The sequence below is a fragment of the Bidens hawaiensis genome, unplaced genomic scaffold (assembly GCF_021521415.1).
Source record: "Bidens hawaiensis isolate Kalapana, Puna unplaced genomic scaffold, B.hawaiensis_p1.1 tig00023933_1, whole genome shotgun sequence".
Classification (NCBI taxonomy): domain Eukaryota; kingdom Viridiplantae; phylum Streptophyta; class Magnoliopsida; order Asterales; family Asteraceae; genus Bidens; species Bidens hawaiensis.
Genome location: NW_027493765.1, coordinates 159,558 through 174,524, shown reverse-complemented (window position 1 = coordinate 174,524; position 14,967 = coordinate 159,558). Strand labels below are relative to the sequence as shown.

The 14,967-nt window shown below is 42.1% G+C and overlaps 1 pseudogene; it reads right to left on the bottom strand.

Annotated features, from left to right (window-relative positions):
* Positions 1–4,977: 4,977 nt before the first annotated feature.
* LOC143568341 (glucan endo-1,3-beta-D-glucosidase-like) overlaps positions 4,978–14,967 on the bottom strand; it is a 31,249-nt pseudogene continuing 21,259 nt past the window's right edge.

Sequence of the window (14,967 nt, the reverse complement as noted above, 5' to 3'; positions counted from 1 at the left end):
GTGGTTGTTTTCCCAGCAGAGTGGTATCAGAGTTTCGGCTCTTGTTCTTGGGTTAAGACTTGTTTGAAAGATGGAAGCTAATACAAGTAGGATGGTGAACTTGAATGGTTCTAATTATCATTATTTGCCTGTGTTCACTACTGATAAACCTGAAGATAAAACTGATAAAGAGTGGAATATTTTGCACAGAAAGGTTTGTGGGTATATTCGGCAGTGGGTTGACGATAATGTTTTGAACCATATTAGTGGGGAGATTCATGCTCGTACTTTATGGACCAAGCTTGAAGAGTTGTATGCTCGGAAGACCGGGAACAATAAGTTGTTCTTGATTAAACAGTTGATAAACTTGAAATACCGTGATGGTACGCCTGTTACTGATCATTTGAATGCTTTTCAGGGTGTTATTAATCAGTTTGCAAGTATGGGTATAAAGTTTGAAGACGAGATACAAGGTTTATGGCTTCTTGGTATGTTACCGGATTCTTGGGAGACTTTTAGGACATCGTTGTCCAACTCCGCAGCAAACGGTATTATTACTATGGAATTAGCTAAAGGTAGTATTATAAATGAAGAGATGAGAAGAAAGTCACAAGGTTCCTCTTCACATTCAGATGCCTTAGTTACCGAAAGTAGGGGGAGAAGCCACAGTAGAGGTCCGAGTAATAGAGCAAAGCACCGCAGTAAGTCCAAAGGGAAGTTTGAAGAATTTGAGTGCTATCATTGTGGTAGAAAAGGGCACACGATAAAGTATTGCAAACAATTGAAAAGGGAGAACAAGAAGGCAAATTACAACAATAAAAAGAACAACCACAAGAAAGACGACGGTGATGAAGGTACTTCTGAAACCGAAGAATTTCATATTTGTTGTGATTATGATAGGATGAACGTTGCACGTGATGATTCGAGTTGGGTTGTTAACAGTGGTGCTACTTGTCATGTGACATCACAAATGGATTTTTATTCGTCTTATACTCCTGGTGATTTTGGGAATGTCAAGATGGGTAATAATGGGATGTTTGCTTGAAGTTTGATACTGGGATGGAGTTGGTTTTACACAATGTAAAACATATTCCGGATATTAGACTTAATCTGATCTCCGCATGCACATTAGATGATGATGGTTTTCACGGTACTTTTGGTGGTGGAATTTGGAAACTCACTCGTGGTTCGTTGATCGTGGCAAGAGGTGAAAGAACTTCAAAGTTATACATGGCACATCTAAATATTTCCTGAGACTCGGTTCATTCATTGACGAATTCTGATGTAACCGATATGTGGCATAAGAAACTTGCTCATATGAGTGAAAAAGGGATGTCTATATTATTGAAGAAAGATGCCTTGTCCGGTGTGAAAAATGTTCATTTGAAGAAGTGTTCTCATTGTATGAATGGTAAGAAAAAGAGAGTTTCTTTTTATAGTCATCCGCCTCATAGAAAAGAAAGTATACTTGACTTGGTGCATTCAGACGTATGTGGTCCTATGAAGACTAGAACACTTGGGGGCTGCTTATATTTTGTCACATTTATTGATGATCATTCGAGGAAGGTATGGGTTTATACTTTGAAGTCTAAAGATCAGGTGTTTGATGTGTTTAAGCAGTTTCATGCCTTAGTTGAAAGACAAACCGGGAAGAAGCTCAAGTGTATTCGAACAGACAATGGAGGTGAATATATTGGTCCTTTCATTGCTTATTGTAGAGAGAAGGGTATTCGACATCAAAGACCACCTCCAAAGACACCACAGTTGAATGGTTTAGCAGAACGGATGAATAGAATGTTGGTTGAAAGGTTTAAGTGTTTGCTCTCACACGCAGGGTTGCCAAATTTGTTTTGGGGTGAAGCTTTAATACAGCGGTACATGTCATTAATCTTACTCCTTGTATTCCTTTGCAGAATGATGTTCCAGACAGGGTTTGGAGTGGCAAAGATGTTTCATATCGTCATTTGAGGGTCTTTGGATGCAAAGCATTTGTGCATATTCCCAAAGATGAAAGGTCAAAGCTTGATGTGAAGTCCAGACAATGTATATTCCTTGGTTATGGGCAAGATGAGTTTGGATACAGGCTATATGATCCGGTTTCAAAGAAGCTTGTTAGAAGTCGTGATGTCGTGTTTCTGGAAGATGAGAGTTTGAAAGATATTGAGAAGACACAGGTAGTTCCTCAGCACACTGATGATCTCATTGATTTGGATCCTATTGCTACTCAGCAATCTGAGCCACATCACGAAGATGGTATTCAAAATGACGAACAACATGGTACCGATAATGTTGATAATCAAGAGCAGGCAGAGTTGGATGAGGATATTCATCCTGAATTACCAGTAGATATGCCTACATTTGTCCCACTCAGGCGGTCTACCAGAGACCGTCAACCTTCTACTCGTTATTCTACCGGTGAGTATGTCTTACTCACTGATGGGGGAGAGCCCGAGTATTACAAAGTGGCCATGGAAGATAAACATAAAAGAGAGTGGGTTGAAGCCATGCAAGATGAGATGTATTCCTTGTATGAGAATAATACATTTGAGTTGGTGAAGTTGCCTAAGGGCAAAAGAGCTTTGAAGAACAAGTGGGTCTACAAATTGAAGACTGAAGAGCATACCTCGAGGCCTAGGTACAAGGCAAGATTGGTGGTCAAAGGGTTCAGTCAAAGAAAGGGTATGAATTTTGATGAGATTTTTTCTCCAGTTGTGAAGATGAGTTCCGTTAGAGTGATTCTTGGTTTAGCTGCTAGTCTTGATCTTGAGGTTGAGCAAATGGATGTCAAGACAGCATTCCTTCATGGTGATCTGGATAAAGAAATCTATATGGAGCAACCTGAAGGTTTTCAGGTTAAGGGTAAAGAAGATTATGTTTGTAAACTTCAGAAAAGTCTTTATGGGTTGAAGCAAGCACCGAGACAGTGGTACAAGAAGTTTGAGTCAGTTATGGGGAAGCAAGGCTACCGAAAGACTGCGTCTGATCACAGTGTTTTCTTCAAGAGGTTTGGTGATGATGATTTCATCATTTTATTGCTTTATGTTGATGATATGTTGATTGTTGGCAAGAATGTAGAAAGAATTGTTCTGCTGAAGAAAGAATTAAGCAAGTCGTTTTCTATGAAAGACTTGGGGCCAGCTAAGAATATTCTTGGCATTCGGATTACTAGAGATAGAGCTTTAAAGAAGTTGCACATGTCACAAGAGCAATACATTGAAAAGGTGCTTAGCAGATTCAAGATGTCTAAAGTTAATGTGGTTAGTACACCTCTTACTCCCAATTTTAAGTTAACTGAAAAAGATTGCCCTACTTCTGAGAAAGAGATTGAAGAGATGGATGGTGTTCCATATGCATCAGCGGTTGGAAGCTTGATGTATGCAATGGTATGTACACGGCCTGATATTGCCCATGCAGTAGGTGTTGTTAGTCGGTTCTTGTCAAATCCAGGTAAGAAGCATTGGGAAGCAGTTAAGTGGATACTTAGATACTTATGAGGTACTTCCAAATTGGGTATAACATTTGGAAATGGGCAGCCGATGCTTGTTGGTTATACGGATTCCGATATGGCAGGAAATAAGGACAACATGAAATCCACTTCTAGATATTTGATGTTATTTGCAGGGGGAGCTGTGTCATGGCAGTCGAGACTGCAAAAGTGTGTTGCTTTGTCTACTACCGAGGCAGAGTATATGGCAGCAACAGAAGCATGCAAAGAATTATTGTGGTTGAAAAGATTTATGCAAGAGCTTGGCTTTATGCAACAGCGCTACGTGGTTCTTTGTGATAATCAAAGTGCTATTCACCTTGCTAAAAATTCTATGTATCATAGAAGAACAAAACATATTGATGTGAGGTATCATTGGATTAGAGATGGTATTGAAGACAAGTTGTTTGAACTTGATAAAGTTCACACCAATGATAATTGTTCCGATATGTTGACAAAAGCTTTGGCAAGGGAGAAGCTGAAGATATGTTACTCGCTCGGCGGGGTGGTGAGTTCGTTCTCATAAACAAAAAGGGGGAGATTTGTTGGGGTATTTTTGCCCATGAGAAAGCCCAATAAACAATTTTATCCTTCATGGGCTTCATTACTAATAATATTATTTAGTAATAAAAGAAAAAATAATAATATGTTCACTCCATTCATCCGTAAAAGAATTTATTGTTATGGTGAACTTTTGGGCCCACTTGACCACAAACAAGGAGTTGGTGATATTTTCTTTGTGGAGTTGGTTAATTTACCGAAGACTTTCTCAACAAGCAAAAGAAGGTTTTTATTTGGAATGGTTTTCAACCAACATCACAAAAAGAAAGTATATAGGTTTTACTTTTGTGTGCATTATTCATTCCAGCCTGCCAAAGAAGTTTTAAGGGTTTTTGTTTGGTTTCTTTGCTGCCGTGAAGAAGAAAGACAACAAGAAAGAATTTGATATTTTTCTTTTGGGGTTTTGGTGAAGATAAGAGACGTTCTAGAGATCGATTTATTATCTCGTTAGTGATACCTCTTACTCGTTTACTCTTTTGTAGTTTGGTTCCATATACTTGAAGATTGTTTGTACCAAGTGTATGATGATTTTGTATGCCTCTAGTTTTACCTAGAGAAGACTTTGTATTGCTCATTATTGGTGATAGTGGATTTGAAGCGGCTCTAGTAGTCTCGTGGTTTTTACTCTCGCCTTGAGAGGTTTTTCACGCTAAAATTTTTGTGTCACTTTTACTTTTATATTACCCTATTTGTTTACATCCTCATTGGTTCATTCGGGTCGGGAAAAAGTTTAGCCAAACGAAGATTAATTTCGCACTTTTTTGCTTACCGTTCGTGGCTAGGTGGTCGTTTTTCCCAACATGATGGTCAACACAAATATGGAGTCAAAGAGATTTCCAAAACAACACATAGTTCATATACGGCAAAATAAACCATCTTCATCTTGGTTTCCTATATCAACAATGAGTCTTAACCAATTAGAATAATTGAATTACAAGGAAAGCTGGTTTGATTCACATAATCTCCGGGGTGTAAAAGCCAGAAAGCACAGGACGAAGACCGTCGAGAACTAACTCCACAGTATGCAAATGTGGAGCTATTTTCTCGAGAAAGCTCTTAGCCCGTCCCACATGTGGAGATGTTTTCTCAAAACGGTTTTGTAATATTTCCAAAAATGCAATTATCTTTTCAATCTGTTTTCTAGCTGATTTCAAGAAGTGGGTTATGTTCTTAAGATGCGTTGTGGACGATTTCAAGAATACGGTAAAAAAATATAAGTACTTTAGCCCGTTCCACAAGCTCCCTTATCTTGAGCTTTATGGTGTTCCTCATGTCATTGTTGCTTGAACTTGATTCGTTGTCACCTACAAAGAAAGAACCACTAATAACATCATTCTTAAATTCAATCTTTTAAGCACAAAATGGCTTGAGGTTACACCAGTGGATACTTCTAGGAGGTCACCCATCTACAACCAATGCACTTGAAACGTGTTGATGGTATTTAAGGCAAGACATTCCTTAAATCACTAATCAATTCAATCGATGTGAGATTTGCCTAGGGTGCTACACTTTTCACATATGATTAAATTTGATAGATACCTGTGCCGCACATCTGAGGCTTCAAAATGTTGAGACATGCTTGCAGAATGCTAACCTTGCTAAAACCATAATTAATTAATAAACATTTTGATTTATGACTTTAACATGTTTACTGATTACAAGAGTGAGCAATGAAACTTACAAGAAAATAAGGGATGGTTGATCTATAAAGGAATCTCCTATGCTAATAGTGTAGGAAGATGAGAAGGGGGATTTATCTATTTATAACCACACTAAACTACATACTTAATTAGTCCTTGAAAAGTTCCAAGAGGCATACCACATATTTAACAAGTATTAAGACTAAGTCTTAGTTTGGCTTATAGAAAAAAATTATTAACCCTCAACAAATTAATTAGAGGAAGTTTCATCCATGGTGATGTTTATAGCTAGAGGACGCGTAGAGTGAGCTCATGGACTTCTTTCTAGATAAGGGAGATTGCAAAAGTTAGATTATATTATTTTCATGTTCTTGTCTTCTACCTAGATTATATTAAAAAACTAATTTAACCTATATTATATTAAAAAGCCTATCTCTTGACTCTTTCGGCTCACCCCTTTGGCTTTCACACATTTATAGTTATGATTAACTTCCAACAGTATTCAACTAAAGCTTGTCTAAAATAGATCATGAGCCAGAGTTTCATACATCAAGTTTATTAGGCTTGCGAGTTTTAACTCCTAACAAGACTATAACATACGAAAGAAGCATGACCCCTGATTTAATTGAGTATAATTACAAAAGAAATCTTATTAATTCATTTTTTTAATTATGATACATATAATTACAATAAATTCTAGCAAATATATGTTTATAATAGTCACAAATAAAATACTTAACGTCAACATGTAGGGAAATCCAAGTAGTCAATATCTAGTCTACAACAATTACAGCGTGGATCTAAAACGTATTGTCGATTTTGAGACACGTACTCCATTACAAAGAACCCATGGTTCCAACTCTCAGATCCACTTCATCTAAAAGTTTACTAAATATATTTACAGGAACCATTACCTGAAAAAAAAAACATAAAATAAAAACACGCTAATTCGTTACTTAAAAACTCAAATGGGCCCAAATAAAGCAAAACCTAAATCAATTTCACAAGTCACAATTGAATTGAATAGAACAAAAATACAATGAATGATATAAACAAGCGAATTCTTGAATAACAATACTGAATATAAATATGCAATTAACAATTGTAGATTACAGAATGTGCTTGACATTTGCCCTATTTATACAACAAGAACTGGTGCTTCCAAACGTCACAACGTTTTGGTAAAACACTGATTGACCTAATTTACATACTGACCCTTCCTAATCACAATGTATAAGTTTAACCCTAAACATAATTTACAACAATGACATTTAAACTCCTAGACTTATAATTAACAATAAAGCTTAGTTTAACTTCAACATTGTTTACTTACTTGGGTCGCTAGATGCTACAATTTTGGTGTGAGCTAAGTCACAATTAATATCATGACGGCCATGGGCCTGATAATAAGAGTTCATGAGGAATGACGCATGTGCTCGCACTATGCTGGGCTCGAAGAAAGGCCCACCGGGCTTGGTGGGGCTACAATCGACACCATTGCTACATATGTAATCTATGTTGGCTTGAAGTGAAACATCACTGCTATCAGGTTTAGACTTTAGGCACACACCAATGCTTGCCCGGTGTTGAAGGTGGTTTTGATATTGGTGTCTTTGGTGTTTTATGCATGAAAAAGTAACTTGCAACAATCTCGTATTCTATGAATGAGGGGTGTAAAGCTGACACAAAGAGGAGGGGACCCAAAGGATCCCCTTGTTGAACCCCAGTATTTGACCAAATCAATCGCTCCCTACATATAACATAGCCGGTTGGCCGTATAGAAAATTAACCCATAAATGGATATCTGGCATGAACCTCCTCCAGGAGTGTTGTCATATCCACTAGGTTGAAGGCATTAGAAAACTCGACTGGAAGCAAAGCCACAACCCATCAAAATGGAATATGTTTAAAAACCTATTCATGCTATTTAAAATGTTTAATTTGACCCGCTCTCCTTAATAGTTCACTTGACACTCCCATTTGAGGCCCAAATTGGTTGCTTATTTTTTTGTGATGGTGGGCCGGTTGGTCATTTTCAATCTCCAACCCCATGTAATCATCAATCCATTCTCAAACTAATGTTCCCCTAAAAAAATTCCTAGATAGTTAATGAGCTATAGCTAGGTTTCCATGTTCTCATGACGAAACTTCGTGTAAGATATTTTGGTTTTGACTCTAGTTACGGTCTTCTTGATCAGCCAAAAGGAGACTTAATCTTAGATCTTGTTAAATTTCAGGTAAAATTTTCAGCACAAAACCTGGACCACTAATAATTTAGTGTCTATAAATAACTCAAATAATATAGTTCTTCCACACCATCATCATATCTTCATATGGGATTCTAGTTTCAAAGGTAAGCTGCCATGTCTAATTACTTTATTGTGTGTTAATCCATAAAATAATAAAATGATTATTATTATGGTTTCAGTGAGTTCAACATTCTACAAAAGCTAGCTAGCTAGCATGTCTCAAAATATCTACAACAGGTATGTGCCAATTTGAATATGTGTATCTAACATAAATATTGAGTGTTAAAATTAATACTATTTATCAGGGCCAGCTTAACGAATGTGGAGGCTCGAATCGAAATAAGATTTCGGTGCCTTTTTATGACAATTGTTAAGAAAAAAACAAATTGCTTACTACAAGTTTTAAACTCATGACCTAAACTTTAATAACAACCAAGCCTACCACCACACTATTACATTACTTTTAATTTACTTGACCCAATATAATATATCTATATTTAACATCTTTTTGGACTTAATTGGAGACCTTAATTAAATGTGGGCCTAAAGCCCTAATTTGTTTTCACTGACCCACAGGCCGGCCCTGCAATTTATCATACCAAATGTAACAAAATGATCATTCCATCTTTTGAAAAGATATTTCATATAATTAGTGGTTGGTTCTTTGTAGGTGCATCCTACAGCCATGATGATCATGGTGAAGAAACGTGGATCTACTCACTGGTAGCAGATCTACTTTCCTCGGGTGTGATTAAACTATTTCACCGATGGTTCTTCTGGATCCGAGTTCTTCCACCTACAAAATGAACAGCGCCGTTACTTACCCCTCAGAAAGGGACAGAGGGGTCCTCTTTGGGGTAACCCTCCGGCGTGAGAATCAGTATCTTTTGGAGAAGATAATAATGTTGTATGTAAGTGAATCTCAAGAGTATTGCTGAATCGCTGAATACTCTTGATTTGTGTGACTGTGTGTTTTTTCTGTAACTGACTGTGAGTGAATATAATTCAATATGATTGAATGTGATATCACTGCTTGTAACTGTCAAATGATTGAGTGTGAATGAATGTGTCATCAAAGTGGAGTTGATGCTGTATTTATAGTGCTAGGGTTTCCATTGGTTGGGCTCAGCCTCGTTGGCCTCCTCCAACCGCACTGCGCCATGTGTCCTCTGGGACACCTGGCGCTTTCTCGTTGGTTGTAATCATGTGGTAGCACATGTGTCATGCTGAGTTGTCGACCTTTCATTTGGCAGCTGTCAACATCAGCATATTCTTACTCCTTAAAAAGATGCCTTCTAGAAGATTGTCTGACGTGCACAATCAAGGTTGCCCTAACCCTGATTTGGATAAGGACGAGGTTGATTATGTGCACGTGTGATATGCGCCCATCCTGAGGATGCGCGAAGTCTTCTTTTTATTCTCACGCGCAGATATTTCATGCGCAGGTGTGATATGCACGAGCGTGTGATATGCGCCGCGCGCTGGTGCGCCACGCGCATATGTGACGCGCGAGCATATGTGATGTGCAAGAGCATGCGATATGCGCCGCGCGCATATGTGATGCGCGAGCATGTTTTGTATGCGCCATGCGCCTGGGTTTTGGCTTTGTGCCTTCATAATGTCTTTATCTTGCGGGTTGACCCGCCTTGATTGGTGTTGAGGCGGGTACATACCTCTTCAAGCCCCCCCAGTCTAATGTGTGTCTTATCTCGCGCGAGCGCGGTAAGATAGATATTAGACTCACTGAATTGTCCTTTTGTAGGGGGTTTTGTCGTTTTCTTGGTTGTTTCCATCGTCGCGCGAAGTTCTATCCATTTGGTTGAAAACGAAAGGTCCAAACACGTGGTTGGTTGGTGATGACGTGCGCCGTAAACGTGTCAGACGTTTCGTGTGCTCGAGGTGCTACAGTTGCCTTTCACGTCCCCTCACAGCTGTCTTGAACACGTGTCGCACTCGCATTGGTTTGTACCTGCGAGTGAGGGCGCGTGTCTGTTCCGTGGCAGGTCGGTTACATCTTTTTGTCCCCTCACACAGCTGTTAGGGACACGTGTCGCGCCTTCCTTGGGTTGCCCCTGCGAGTGGGGGCGCGTGGAATCCGATCAGCTGCCACTTTTCTCTCTCCTGGTCCTATAAAAGCAGGCCCTTAGGAAATTTTTATCTTCATCTTCATTGTTTCTAAAATTCAAATTTCTGCTTTCAAATTCTGATTTGAGTGTTTACATCGATTGGAATCCTCGATTATCGGCTATTATAGTTGTATGTCTGATAGTTCATACTCGTCTAGCCCTTCAATCACCTCCGTTGCCTCTCGAAGACGCCGTGTGAAATCTGTGGTGATGTCGACATTGAAGCAAAAAGGAAAGGGGAAGAAGGTTGTTGAAACCGCATCGGAGGAAGTAGGGAGGACCAAGGCCACCAAAAGGTGGAATGAAATCCCCTGCAAATTGAAGCAGGCCGATCTCGACAACCTCATCGCCTCTCAGGGGTTTCCCACCCTGTTTGGCTGCATGTTGCCTAGGTCCGGGCAAACGGCGGCGGACCCGCCTGCCGGCTATATATCCCTATATAGCCACTTTTTCACCCACTGCAACCTTCGTCTCCCGATGACAAGGTTTGTGGGTGCACTGTTGAAGTTCTATGGGATTCACATATCCCAAGTCCATCCGTTTGGACTCGTGCGCGTGACTCACTTTGAGTTCATGTGCAAATCCCAGCGCGAGGAACCCACTCCTCGGCGCTTTCAATATTTTTATAAGGCCAAGATCCAAGACAATTGGATCTCTTTTATTCCTCGCAGTCAGAAGGTGAAGTGCTCCACTGTTTCATTCAAGAGCCTTCATGACTGGTCTGAGAGGTTTTTTTACATTAAGGCCGGTGTGATCCCCATCCGTATGACCATGCGCTCTATCACTTCTGCGCCTGCGGATGAGGATGTCCTCAAGAACCCAACTGGCGCATGGGTTAAAAAGCTGACCGCCGAACCATCCCCCGCGAAGAAAATTTGCGAGGAGGCGCTGGTTGGGGTCGGCATGAGCAGGCTCTGGGCCGACAGCGCGCTTGAGCCCGTTATCCAAGTCGACGGGTTGTGTAAGTGTTTTTGTTGTTTTTTTTTTTTTTTTTTTTTTTTTTTTTTTTTTTTTTTTGTTGCGCGAACATCGTTCTTTTGCTGATATCATTTAACTTGTCTTTGCGCAGTCACCAAGGATTACATCCTTGCCGCTTATGATGAACATGTGGAGGGCGGCTCCGTCGAACTTGGCGTTGGGGAGGTTGGTTTCCCGGATCGCTTCGATGACATGTTCATCCCAGTGGATCTGGATTTTGACTTTGACGGTGACGCGCCTGGTAAGCCTTCGCAATCCTGCTCATTCCTTTAGAATACCCAAGTTTATTAACAGTTCTGTCGCTTGTTTTTGTAGATGCGCTTGAAAACTACGAGCTAGAGCTCGCGGAAGAGGAGGAGGAGGAAGAGGAGGTGCCTCTACTAAAGCGCAAAGCTAAGGGGAAATCTGGCGCAGGGGCCAGTAAGAAACAGAAGAAAGAGGACCCCCCTGTCGCTCATCCCCATGCTCAAACGAAGAGACCTAAGGAAACCACAAAGGTGTCTTTAAGTTCTCTGCCTGTGAGAGTGGGCAGACCTCCTGTCCACTTGAGGTATGGTGCCGTCGCCTCCTCCGTTCGCGCTGCTGAAGAGAGGAGCCGCGCCGCGCCTGCAACAGGTATACTTTGCTTATCTTCATCTGACTGAGTTTTTATTAAACCGTTGGTTATTTGAATGATTGCAGAGCCGGCGACGGTAACAGATCAGCCGCAGGCGCCACAAGGTGCTACGGCTGCGCCGGGGACTCCATCGAAGTCCCCTGTTCTACCCTCTGAAAAGGGTAGAATGAATTTTATGGCGATGTTCGACGCGCGAACAGAGTTGCGCCAAGGTAAGTGTTGCACATTTGTCTTCTGAATTTTTCCTTTTGGACTTAGTCATAAACCATTCCTTGTTTATTTGTTCATAGGAGTTGTAGCTGGTACAACAGTTGCTGATGATACTCCTGGCGCAGCTGCCGGCGCCGCTGGTTCTGGTCCTGCTCCTGCTAGTGCTGAGTCTCCCCTTGTTGGGATAACCAAGGAGCAGGAAACGGTGTTGCGCGCCGAACTGGCGGCGTCGAGACCTCCTTCGCCTCCTCCTGCACGTAGCCCTCCCCGCGAGGCTGGTTTGGAGCCTTCCAGGTCGCAGCAGAAGAGGCCTGTTGAAGAAGACGAGGAGGACGAGGGGGTTCAAGGTGAAGACTCCTTAGGAGATCGCGCCAGCCCTGGGGTGCCGCAAGTGTTCGTAGCGCAGACCTCTGGCGGGGCTGGCGCTGACTTTCCTGCTTCATCCCCGCAGGTATGTATTGATTTGTTGGTCCGCTTCGCGTATCTCCCTATAAGTATGTTTTATGACTTAGAACTTTTCTTACATTTTTGCAGGAAGGTGACCACGTTTACCGCCCGAGATGGAATATTAATGAAGAAAGTTCCTTTCAATCCATGGGCGTATGCGAGGACTTCTGGGCTCATGCCGTGCCTCCTACTGAAAGGAGGTATCAAGAGGAGCGCACTCGCGCGGACTTGCTGAACGACCATGTTTTCGCTGGGTCGGCTTTTTTCGCTGCTTCCCAAGAGCTTCGTCGTGATTATATTAAAGTACGCGACGCTCTTGTGGAAGCCCAGCGAGAGGCTAAGGTGGCCGCCTGGAACCTGTCTGATGCTCGCGCGCGAGCTGAGAAACTCCAGGCGGAGCTCAGTGAAAACCGAGCAAGTGCCAACACCGCATACATCAAGCGCGGGCATGAGCTCCAGGCTGCGCGGGAGAAGCAGCAGTTGGCGGAGGCCGAAGTTGCCAAGTACGCGCGCAGAGTGCGTGTCTTGGAACAGCAGGCCGAGGCGCGTGACCAAGCTATCATCAAGAGTATTACTGAGAAATCATCGTTGGAGAGCGAGGTTGCGCGCCTGAAAAGGGATTTGGCGGCCGCGCAGGCCGATAGAGATGAGGCCTTGGCCACGGCGGCGTCCAGCCAGGAAGCACTTGGTGCTGCGCAGGCGGAGAAAGAAAAAATTTTGGCGGCAGCAGCGTCTGACAAGGAGGAACTAAAAAAGGCTAAGGAAACTGTTGAGTTATTAAACTCTCAGGTTCCTGCCCTCGAGACGTCTGTTGCTGGCCTCGCGCAGGATCGCCAATGGCTGGTGTCACAGGGCATGGCTCGCTGCGCTTTGGCGATGAAATATTCCGCCGAGTTTCAAGCCCTTGTGATGGACTGCAATGCCGCCGCGCGTTTGGTGGGCCGAGCTGAAGGGTTTACGGATGGGTATGAGTATGGCATGTTGAGGAAGAACCCATCCGAGTACCCTTACAAGTTCGATGCGGCCTGCGCGGACATGGCCGCGGTGGGGGAAAAGTATATGAATACTCCCATCCCCATCCTTATGCAGGTACCTTGATCTTAATGAGTTTTACTTTACTAACTTTTCTAAGTGTTTGTACTCATTACTTTTCTAATGATTTACAGATAGCTGCGCTTGCTGACCAGCCCGACCTCGGCGCACTAAAGAAGTTGCTTGATGATTGCGAGAGGGCTGGTGGCGATGATGGTGGCGCGGGGGATGTTGCCCCTGCCAGCGGCTCTGGCGCGGCGAAAGAATCTGCTCGTGACACCGTTGTGATCGAAGACTCCAATGAGGAGGAAGAACTTGACTATGGTCAGTTCGGAGATGAAGAGCAGACCGCGCCAGATGCTGCGCGAGATGATGAGGATGATGAAGCGGCTGACGTCGACGTGGAGACTTGAGAAGCCCTTCATCAAATGTTGTATATTTATCTTTTATACTTGTAGTTTGTAACTCATCATACTTGTAAATTTCGATCCAATGAAATGAAACTTGTTATCTCCTTTTCGTATCTTGCGCATTTCCATTCATCTCTTCATGTTTGGTTGTATAGATATAAGATATGCTTGAACGTTAAAATAAGAACAAGGTTGTAAGGAAATTATTCAGTTAACCTCTGTTCTATTTTGTTTGTGGCTCTCGCAGTATCTTGCTCATGCTGACATGCACGCTAATTTTTCGTTATTTCTTTTTCGCGCGTTGGTGTCACGCGGTATGGAAGTATGAGTTTAGCCATTACATGTCAGGTTGTGTTACTCAGATATCCACTATGGTTCCGCGCGCGGCCTCGACCTGAGACCTTAACATGATATGGCATGTACTTTGCCTTAGTTTTGTTTAAGGATTTTTATGATCAGGCTGCGCGGGGTGTAAGATGGATGTATGTGAGTGTTTTGAGCTAAGGCTCTTTGTTTTGGGCTAAGGCCCTGACGATTTTAGAGTTAAGACTCATTAACGTGTTTGAGCTAAGGCTCGTAATTTTGGGCTAAGGCCCTGACGTTTTAGAGTTAAGACTCGTTAACTCGTTTGAGCTAAGGCTCGCGCATGTATGTTTTACTTCGCTTTATTTTGTTTTGAAGTCAATATAGTGTTGTCATATTGTTCCAATTTAATAAAGGAAGTGTGAAACATGTATGCAAAGGTAAGAGAACCAATATTGAAAGATAGCGCGACAAATATTGAAAGATAGCGCGAATCATCATTGATGATGGCTTAAAAGCCTTGATTACAAATTTGAACTTTTTACATGAAGCATTTTCTAAGTTGTGCCGCGTTCCACGCGCGCGGTATTTTTTTTCCGTTCAAATCTTTTAAAGCGTACGCGCCTTTCCCCAGATCTTCTGAAATTTGATAAGGTCCCTCCCAATTGGGGGACATTTTTCCTGGGGGTATTGCGCGACTAGCTTCATTGTTTCGAAGGACAAAATCATTTTTCTTGAAGTGGCACTCTTTAACGCGCTGATTATAATATTTTTCCAGCTTTTTCTTGTATCTGGCTTCATTAATGATAGCCGCTTCTCTGCGCCCTTCAAGCAAGTTAAGGTCCAACCTTCTATCGCGGTCGTTATCAGTTTTGCCCATCATGAGTACCCTATGGGATGGGCATCCAATTTCCGCTGGGATCATAGCCTCT